This window comes from Rhipicephalus sanguineus, unplaced genomic scaffold (assembly GCF_013339695.2).
Source record: "Rhipicephalus sanguineus isolate Rsan-2018 unplaced genomic scaffold, BIME_Rsan_1.4 Seq573, whole genome shotgun sequence".
NCBI classification, from domain to species: Eukaryota; Metazoa; Arthropoda; class Arachnida; order Ixodida; family Ixodidae; genus Rhipicephalus; species Rhipicephalus sanguineus.
In genome coordinates this window covers 86,161-96,480 of record NW_023615537.1, presented here as the reverse complement: position 1 = coordinate 96,480, position 10,320 = coordinate 86,161, and the positions used below count along the sequence as shown (strand labels likewise).

Below are 10,320 nucleotides of genomic sequence, written 5' to 3'. Positions count from 1 at the left end.
TAACAATTGCAGGCAAACGGCATATCTTTGTTTGCACTCGGGCATACAGCATAGAGCTCAATATTCGCTTCAATAAAGAAAACCACAAAACAAGCATCCAAGCCACATTCTGGATGACAAGGCACCTGTAAACAATGGAAACACCCTCCCACGCGTTCCGTGTAAAGATTAGGTTGCAGCTGCTTTGCAGTTCACACGAGGGCTTCGAATGACGTCAACCGGCCCTTCCTTTACCCGTGTGTGTTTCCCGCTTTCATGTATAAAAGGAGACCCGTCTAGCAACTCATTCAGTTCATTCTAAGACTGCCATGGGTAGACCGCGGAAAAAGACGCCAGAAGAACAGCGTGAATACAATGCTCGACGAAAGGAACAAATTCGTCTTGCTGAAAATGGTCGCGGAACCAATCACGGTCTACCACAGCGACCACAAAGCGATTAATTACTCTGAACTATAATAAAAACATATAAATAGTAGGAATCGGTGGCGCATCGTGTCTTGTCTTTTAATTTTCTGCACCCGCATGAGCTACTCATTTTCGTTGGGTTCGTGTGGGCAGAGCTGGAACGGCTTGATACGACCGAACATTGCATTCAAAGTCATTCTCTTAGGGACACTGTCGCAATCACACTAAGATGAGTGGCGCATCCAGCCACTCATTTAAAAGGACGCGTTTACTCGAAGCAAAACCAAATGGTGACAGATTCTGACTTTTTTTGTATTTAGTAGTTACTGTTATCACAAGGCTGCCATTATAATATAAATATTGCTAATGTGTTGACACAAAGGTACCAATCATTAGTATGATCAGTTTTCCCACACGTAAACAATTTTGAGAATGAAAACATTATTTTAAATACATTTACTGCGCTAAATATCTGAATCACAAAGGTTGGTTCTCGATGTGCTACGGAGAAAAGAAAACGCAATGCTATTCTCATTCTGACAGAGTATATTCATTACAGAGATCAAAAGATTTTTTTTTATTTTTCCACAATAAGCGAAGTTCATAACATTTCGCTCGAATGATTATTAGGTCTGTTTACTGTCAGACAGTATAATGACGCGACAAATAAAATGTTCCTGCCGCTGACTGAGACATTCACAGCAGCAGCTTGGCACAAAATGCTATCACAAACATGTGCCAGCGAAGAACCGATGTATGGGATCTTTTCCGTTAAAGACTACTTGCAGCGAGGTTCGAAACTATAAAATAAAAAATCCGGCAGATCCCACGCACTGGGAATCGATGTAATGCGAAGCAGCCAGCAAAGAGCTGCATACATCGCCTTGTTTGTCTTGAGCCAAATGAAAACATTAGTCCACCACATATCGCATGTTTGCCATGCACGCATGCATGCACAATCTAGTATACACCATGTCATTGAAACGCATATTCTGGTATATACAATGCATGACCTGCGTTTATGTTCATCACGCACTCCTGTCATGCCATACCAATTTTGGTATTATCCAGTTAACAAAACGACCGAAAGCGCACCATGACAGTGACATGTAAATCATACCGTAGATGACATGCCTAACACGATTCGCATGTTAAGACCTCTCATTTAAGTTCGTCATACAGTCACATCGCGCAATACCAATTTTGGTGTATATCAAACGAGCGAAATGGCCGCGAGTGCACCATGAGTAGAGCATGTAAATCGTGCCATACATTACATGCATATCATGGTTTTTCATGTTACCACCTGTCACTAATGTTCATCATACAGTCACATCGCGCAATGCCAGCTTTGGTGTATATCAAGCTATCGGAACGGCCGCGAATGCACCATGAGCGTGGCATGTAAATCATGACATACGTGGCATGCATGTCATGGTTTTCATGTTACCACGTGCTATTCATGTTCTTCATACAGTCACATCGCGCAATACTAATTTTGGCGTATATCAAGCTAGCGAAACGACCACGAGTGCACCATAAGCATGACATGTAAATCATGTCGTACATGTAATGCATGTCACGGTTTTCATGTTAGCACCCATTATTCACGTCATCATACAGTCGCGTCGCGCAATACCAATTTTGGTATATATCAAGCTAGGAAAACGGCCGCGAATGTATCCTGAGTGTGGCTTGTAAATCATGTCGTACATGACCTGCACGTCATGATTTCCATGTTACCATCTCTCATTTACGTTCATCATGCAGTCCCGTCGCGCAATACTAATTTTGGTGTATATCAAGCAAGCGAAACGGCCACTAGCGCACCACGAGCGTGGCATGTAAATCAGGTCGTACATGACTTGCATGTCATGATTTTCATGTTACCACCTCTCACGTTCGTCATACAGTCGTGTCGCGCAGTACCAATTTTGGTGTATATCATGCAAGTGAAACGGCCGCGAATGCACCATGAGTGTGGCATGTAAATCATGACCTACATGTCATGGATGTCATGGTTTTCATGCTACCACCTGTTATCATGTTCTTCATACAGTCACATCGCACAATACCAATTTTGGTGTATATCAATCTAAAGAAACGGCCGCGAGTGCGCCATGAGCGTGGCATGTAAATCATGTCGTGCATGACATGCATGTCATGATTTTTATGTTACCACGTGTCAGTTATGTTCGTCATACAGAAATGTCTCGTCATACCGGTTTTCGTATATTACCTTCATTTAAACGGCCGCGAGCGCGCCGAGACCATGTCATGTAAATCATGCTGCACATGACATGCGCGTCATGATTTGCATGTTAGGACCTGTCTTATGTTCGTCATGAACCCTTGTCGCGCCGTACCAATTTTGGTACATATGAAATTAACGGAACGGCCGCTAGAGCCCAAAGGCCATGGAAGTAAGTCATGCTGCTCATGACATGCGTGTCATGATTTTCATGATATGACCTGTAATTTATGTTCGTAATAAGGCCATGTTGACACACCAATTTTGGTATACATCCGATTAACGAAACGGCCAGAGAGCACGAAGTCGTAGGCGGCTAGATAGATAGATAGATAGATAGATAGTAGATAGATAGATAGATAGATAGATAGATAGATAGATAGATAGATAGATAGATAGATAGATAGATAGATAGATACGCTCAAAATCGCAGAAGTTCGCTAAGAAATGCTTCGCATTTAAAAAATCACAGTTTCGTCGCAACGGCGAAGCAATAAATACGATATCAATAAATTGGAATGTAACGCGAAGAACGGAAAGCAGCTCGAAATTGCCAGCGCGTCGCTCGAGCCCAAAGGACGCACGAAAAGAACGCACACAGGATGAGCGCGAACTATCATTCGTCACAGCTCGACACTTGAAGCGCACTGCTCAACATAAAGCAGGACGCACGAAACGAATGAACAGGTACACACTGGACGAGCGCGAACTGTCACAGTTGTTACTTCTTTCTGTTTGAACAGCGCGCTCCTTTCGGAAACGCGGCCGCTGCAGCGAGCGAAGTGACCTTCGTACGCTCTGTGACTTCAGCGCGGACATCGCGGGGAAAGCACAAGACATACAACCCCCCGCTTCACCCCCCCGGTCGCCCCCTTCTTTCCTTGAGATAAGCGCACGAAGGCGACCATGCCCTGTAGGAGAAGAGCAACGGCGTTCGCAGGAGCGGGGCGACGATCTTTAAAGCGCGCCACGCACATCGCGCCATCTATGTGGTGACTAAGAAAGCATGCTGAAGGAAATGGTGTATATAATAGCTCGCCGTTAGCAGGCCGAAAGACGGAACTGTTGGTGGCCTAACCGTCTAACGCCGCGCGATGCAAAGCGAGAGGTCGCCCGTTCGATTCCGCGCGTCGGAAAGTTTTGCTGAGTTACTTTTCTTTGTGGCTTTTAATTATCTATATATAGACATATACATATACGGTGCATGACGGTGGCGACGGTGACGGCAAAAATCAGCCGAGACTGTCCATATAATTGCTATCGCAATAAAAGTAGATTGGCTCTCATGATTTGCGTTGTATTTCGTATTTTGCCTCCTCCCTTGAATCTACATAGGTTCTGTCTCCAATAACACTGTTGCAGGCAGGCGAGAGAGAGAGGGACTCTGTTGAAAAGCAGAGAATTTAGCTAGCGTATGCAAATCGCTGTGCGGTGGGAAGGGGATTGGAGACTGAAAGACAGAAAGAGAAACAGAGAGAAAAAATTACGTAAAGTGTTAAGATATAATAAAAAATAAAAGAACAGACAGTATTTTGTCTCTTGGGTGGGGCGTGCGCATGCAGGAATGAGCGCGAAATAGACGCGAAGTGTGCATTGCAAAAAAACAGTAGACGGTAATTACGATCTTTGCAGTCGTACACAACATAGAAAGAAATGATATTGTACTACTGCAAATGCTTTGTTTCCTTTATCACTGTTTCGTGTGCTCATGAAGGCACATTCGCGCACAAAAAAAAAAAAAAACGCTCAACTAGATGTGTCGTTCAATGTCACTTGTCCCTGCGCGCCCAGGCACTTGTTCGCGCTGCTTATTATTTTCTTTGCTACTTTTGCCTTTCTTGAGGCATAGGGGCAGCTCACTTCTCTCAGTGTAGTACAAGTTATTCCAAATCTTTTCGTTGCCTGAACTGAAAAAATGATGGACTCGCACGCTTTCCGCCTTTCTTTTTCTTGGCTTCACGTTTTAGGTCCGGAATAGGTTCCCTTTCGCAAGCGGGGACCGAGCACAATGTCTTCATAAAGATATCCATGATAAGAAAAAGATCAGAAGCTAGATCACCGAGAAAGAACCTAAAGTGTCCGGTGAAAAGCGACGTCAATGAACGCGCTTTACGTGAGAAAGCAGAAAACAGATGGGTCATTCTAGTCAGGCGGAAGCCGACCAGAAATGAGACGGTGGGCGCCCAAGCCGGAGCCATAAATCCTTACTTTGCGTACAGAATGTCACCTTTTTAATAAAGGAAATTCACCGCAGACCTTCGCGGAAATGTAAGCCAACGGAAATCGCGGTTGTAAACGGCGCGCGAGCTCGCCCGTATGTGGGAGTCGCGGGAGGGGCGTCTGCTAAGGAACTCGATTGCCCGCAGCGCCACCGCCGCATGCACCACCGAGCAGCCGCGGCGGAGAGCGGAGACGGCAGAGTAGCCAGTATATTCCAGGGACAGTACTATCACCGCGGAAAGTGCGCAGAAGTTCAGTAACTAAATGGTCGCTCCCGCTCGTTTCTTGTTGACATTCTGTTGACAAAAAACAAAAGAAAGGTGTGGTGTACAGGGACAAGCAAATAAAGAACGCTGTAGGAGAACAAATAGCAGCGATATTAATGAAAGAAGCATCGCTGACACGTAACAGGGTAAGGTTGTTACATTTAAACAGATTAAAGCATATCAAATGAGTAAAGCTACGCTGAGTGAGATTTCAGTCCTCACGCACAAATCACAATTTTTGTTTTTATGCTTTCTTTAGACGCTAGATGTTCCTCCAACGTGTCCATCCGTTTTCATACGTCGTCATAAATCTGCATAAAAAAACACGAACAATAGAGACAAAAAAAAAAAAAGATATCGTCCGCGACAGGACTCGAACCTGCAATCTTCTGATCCGAAGTCAGACGCCTTATCCATTAGGCCACGCGGACAAGATGTATGGGTGCTGACATAGGGGATCTTTGTTGTTGATTTTTTTTTTTGCATATTCGAATAGGGACGGCGAATACCGAGGAATGCTGTGGTCAGCGAAGCTGTTTTTATCTCATCTGGTGGACTAGTGACGTAGCATTTTCCCACGAGCAATAAACTATGAAATGATTGACAGCGAGACTATTAACGTTGAGAAAGTTCTTTTGAAGCACAAACAATTGTGCTGGCATATATAAGTCGAGACATGCTATCTGTAAAGGGAAGCGGATTGAGGGAAAAGGCGAAGGCAGGAAAAAAGGAAAAGAAGAATACAGAAAATGTGGTCGGGGTATAATCAGATGAGATACTAAACGTGACGCCGATTTAAGTTGTTTGGTACCTTATCAATTCAGTGAATTCTTCGAGGAACATGGCAATCAATTTAAAAACTTCACATTGCTGTAAACAAGGAGACATACACCTTAAAAAGTAGGCATGCAAACGCGGGCACAAGAGAGAAGCCAAGACACCAACGCCGACTAACAACTGAAAAAGGCGCACAACGGCGGAAATAAGTGCACACCTTCTTTGCCTTTGTACGACTTTTTGAGTTGTTAGTCGGCGTTTCTGGTGTCGTGACTTCTCTCTTGTGTCCGTGTTGCACGCCAGTCTCTTTAACATGAATATCTTGTGAAGACGCGCCTCCATCCAGCAGCATCGCCAACGATCGACTCGCTCTGCTCGCGCTTCTGGTCGCTGCTGTCTCGCCGGACTGTGCCACCCTGCCTCGCCGTTGATAAGCATAGCGTCTTTGAACCGCCAAAATCCTCTTCACAGTCTTCCAACTGGCTCAACTCTGTGTTATTCTAAGGGACATATTCAAAGCTCCAAGTATTTTCCCGAGATTAGTGGTACTTGGAGCTGAATGGCTAGGGCTGGGCAAGATACTTTGAAATTGTATCGCGATACGATACAAGATACTCGGGCAAGAAGTATTTGAGATAGAGATTACAAGATACTTACGGAGTTACTGTATCCGATACGATACTTACCAATGTACCTTAAGATACTTCGATACATGTGCAAATTTGCTTTTATATGTATATACTGAAGCAGCAAATGCCTACTTACAAAAGTGTTTACTTGAAAATTTCTTAAGTGCGACCAACTTTGTTTAATTTTAACGAAATACCTGTTTGTATCACAACGTTTGTCTTTCTCGTTCAAGGTATATTAGTGTCATTTCGAAATGACTATTGTGATTTGTTTGGCTGCTTCACATGACAGCTCTTGAACCGCTGCGCTGTTTCTGCTTGACACTCTTGTAATTGACAGGTGCGCTGCTCCATTAACAAGCCTCCGCGCGTTGTCATTGACAACAACGCCATTAACAAGCCTCCGCGCGATGACCACAGTACAGTATTACATTGTGCCCAAGCGTATTACCGTTTTTGTAACGCTGCATCAATCGACAGGTGCTAGAGCAGCAACAACGTTGGTAGCGATGTCGTTTGTGACGCATCGCGTGAAGACGATCAACTACATATAGTAAGCGCTCAACTGATTGAGGACATAAAACTGCAATGGTTTTTCATAATCTACTTATTACCTGGCGTAAAGCATTCACTAGCGACACATTCACTAACGAACATTTTTTTTTCTTTTGCGAACTTGTGCCGCCCAGAATCGTCTCAGACGTATTGTAGGGCACAAAGCGTCGCAGAATATTACTGCTATTCACACTATTGCTACTTCTATCTCTCCTTAACTGCTGATTTGTAACAATAGGAAAACTCTACGGTGTCCTAAAAAAGGAAAACGAGTATATGTAAGTCAGATATAAGGTAGTTCCGTAATAAACAATCAAAGTGAACGACTATACGGAGTGTTTCACGTAAGTACGACCAAATATTAAAGATTAAGGCAACTTCGCACTGGGGTGCCAAGCCTGAAGGAAGTGCGCAGCTGGGCAGCCTTCCTTGTTTCCCGTCGGTTTTCTCTTTCTTTCCTCCTCTCTTCCTTTTTCTCTTTTTCCGTTTTTTTTTCCTTTTTTCTCTCTTTGTTGCTGTTTACTTCTTGCTCTCTTTATCGATTTCTTTATCTTGCTCTTCTATATTTCTTCCAATTTTTTCCCTTTCTCTTTCTCCCTTTCTATTTCTCGCTTGCTTCCTTTTTTTTTCTATTTTTATACATGGTTTTGCCTGCGTTACGCCAAGCGACGAAAGCATACGTTGGCAGCATACCATAGCATACGACAGGCGAGGCCCCTAAAGTGCTCCGCACTTAAAAAAGCGGTTAACCGCTACTGAATGAAACGAACGGTATAGTTTACTGTCATTGGATACCCATTGGTTTCAAAACGGGCAAGGTCACTTACGCTTAGGAAAAAAAATTGCGGTCAGTTTGCACTAAGTCACGCAAAGCTTTCCACAGCGAAGCACAGACCCGTCGCCGCTAGTACTCCCCGTCGACCGACACGTCTAGCTTCGAGATGCGCGGCTTCCTCCCCGAGAGTACGCAGCCAGGCTATGCACATATGAGCTGAGGTTGCGCGCGATGTCTCCGTGGTGGGCGTGGCTTAGCTACTGCGCATGCGCGGCTTGGCGAGGTGGAGCAGTGTCTGGTCGCTAGACGACTCGATGTTTGCTTCCTCTTTCGTTCTATCTTTTTTCTCTCTCTACTTCTTTCTCTCTCTTTCGTGGATGTTATCTCTGTCTCTTTTTCTTCCGCATTTTTTCTATCTAATCCTATCTTTCTCATTCTTTCTGTGCTACGCTTTACTCTCTCGCCTCCTCTTTTCCCTCCTCCTCACCATCACACCTCTTCCCCTCATGCTCGCTCCCCTTTCCACCCCTTTGCTACACTATACTATACAAGGCTATGCTATGCTCGGCGAGCGTGCCTGGATAGCCGAGTGGTTGGGATGCTCGCCATCGGATCGAGGGTGCGCGGGTTCGAATGCCGCCTCGTGAAGAATTTTTTTCGGCAAGAATCTTTCTCTTTCTTTATTTGTTTCTTTCTTTATCTCTCTCTTTCTGTACTCGTTCTCATGTAGCCGCACAGTGGTACATACCCATTAATATGATGATAGTTTTCTGCGATCGATCCACAAGGAATGATTTGCTAAACAGCTTTGCTGTTAAAGGTTGAGCCAACATTGATCAAAGAATATCGTCCAATAGCACTAGCAGGCGTTTGCTCCAAACCGATAGAACACGTTTTATATTCTCATATTGTACATTTTCTTTTTCAGTATATTTTATTTCTTTCACCCCAACGTGGCAAGAAACTTGTTTCGAGGAGCGGAGCGGGGGGGGGGGGGGATGTTCTGACGACTCCCCTTTGTGGATGTTCGTGCGTACGTTTCTACGTGTGCGCGTATAATACACATACAAAATGTAAGCATTTTAGAGGAATTCAACCACAGGTTGCACGGAGTAAGCCATGCATGGCTTACTCCGTGCTCTGTTCGGTTCAAAGCTGCAGATGCGTGCGTCCCCTGCGTTTTCACCTCGGACGCTGAGGAAGGGCATTCGGATAGGTGGACAGACGAGCCGATGGGCGCGTTCGTTGTAGACTCGTGCGCAATTGCAACGCCACAACTAAATTTAGACGTCTGAGTGGTTAAGGCAAGCGTTGCGTAAGCGTTGGAGTTGAGAGTATGCACGCCGATTCTGCGAGCCGCGCTCCGGCTGTGCCGATGCGACAATTGCAGGCAAACGGCATATCTTTGTTTGCGCTCAGGCATACAGCATAGAGCTTATTTCTTTTCTTTGCTACTTTTGCTTTTCATGAGGTATAGGGGCAGCTCACTTCTCTCAGTGTAGTACAAGTTATTGCAATCTTTTACGTTGCCTGAAGTGAAAAAACATGATGGACTCGCACTGCTTTCCGCCTTTTTTTTGTTTTGCTTTTCACGTTTAGGTTCCGGAATAGGTTTCCCTTTCGCAAGCGGGAAGCGACACCACTTGTCTTCATTAAAGAATAGACATGTACAAGAAAAGATAAGACAGCTAGATCACGAGAAAGAGCCTAAAGTGTCCCTCAAAAAAAAAAAAAAAAAAAAAAAACGACCATCAATGTACAGCGGCTTTACGTGAGAAAGCAGAAACAGATGGGTTCATTCCTAGTCCAGGCTGGATGGCGACCAGAAAATAAGAAGGTGGGCGCCCAAGCCGGAGCCATAAAGCACCATTACTTCTGCGTACAGAATGTCACCTTTTGTAATAAAAGGAAATTCACCGCAGACCTTCGACGTGAAAAGGTAAGCCAACGTGAAATCGCGGTTGTAAACGGGTGCGCCAGCTCGCCCGTATGTGGGAGTCGCGGGAGGGCGTCTGCTCAAGGAACTCCGATTGCCCGCAGCACCACCGGCGCAGGCATCGCCGAGCGGCCGCGGCGGAGAGCGGAGACGGCAGACTAGCCAGTATACTCCAGGGACCGCACTATTACCGCTGAAACTACGCGATGTTCAGTAACTAAACGCATCCCTCCTCGCGTTTCTTGTTGAACAAAAGAAAAAAAGAAAGAAAGGGGGGTGGGTGGTACAGGGACAAGCGAAATAAAGAACGCTGTAGGAGAAGAAACATCTGCGATATTAATAAAATAAGGCATTCGCTCACACGTAACAGGGTAACGTGTTACATTTAAACAGATTAAAGGAAGTCAAAATGACTGAAAGCTACTCTGAGTGAAGATTTCAGTCCCTCACGCGCAAACCACCATTTTTGTTTTTATTGCTTTTCTTTACACGCTAGATGTGTCCTC

At 44.9% G+C, this 10,320-nt stretch overlaps 1 non-coding gene across 1 annotated transcript; it reads right to left on the bottom strand.

Moving 5' to 3' along the window:
* Nucleotides 1-5,500: 5,500 nt before the first annotated feature.
* Nucleotides 5,501-5,573, bottom strand: Trnar-ucg (transfer RNA arginine (anticodon UCG)). Its single transcript has one exon. It is a non-coding gene; the product is annotated as a tRNA-Arg (tRNA).
* Between the last annotated feature and the right edge of the window lie 4,747 nt (nt 5,574-10,320).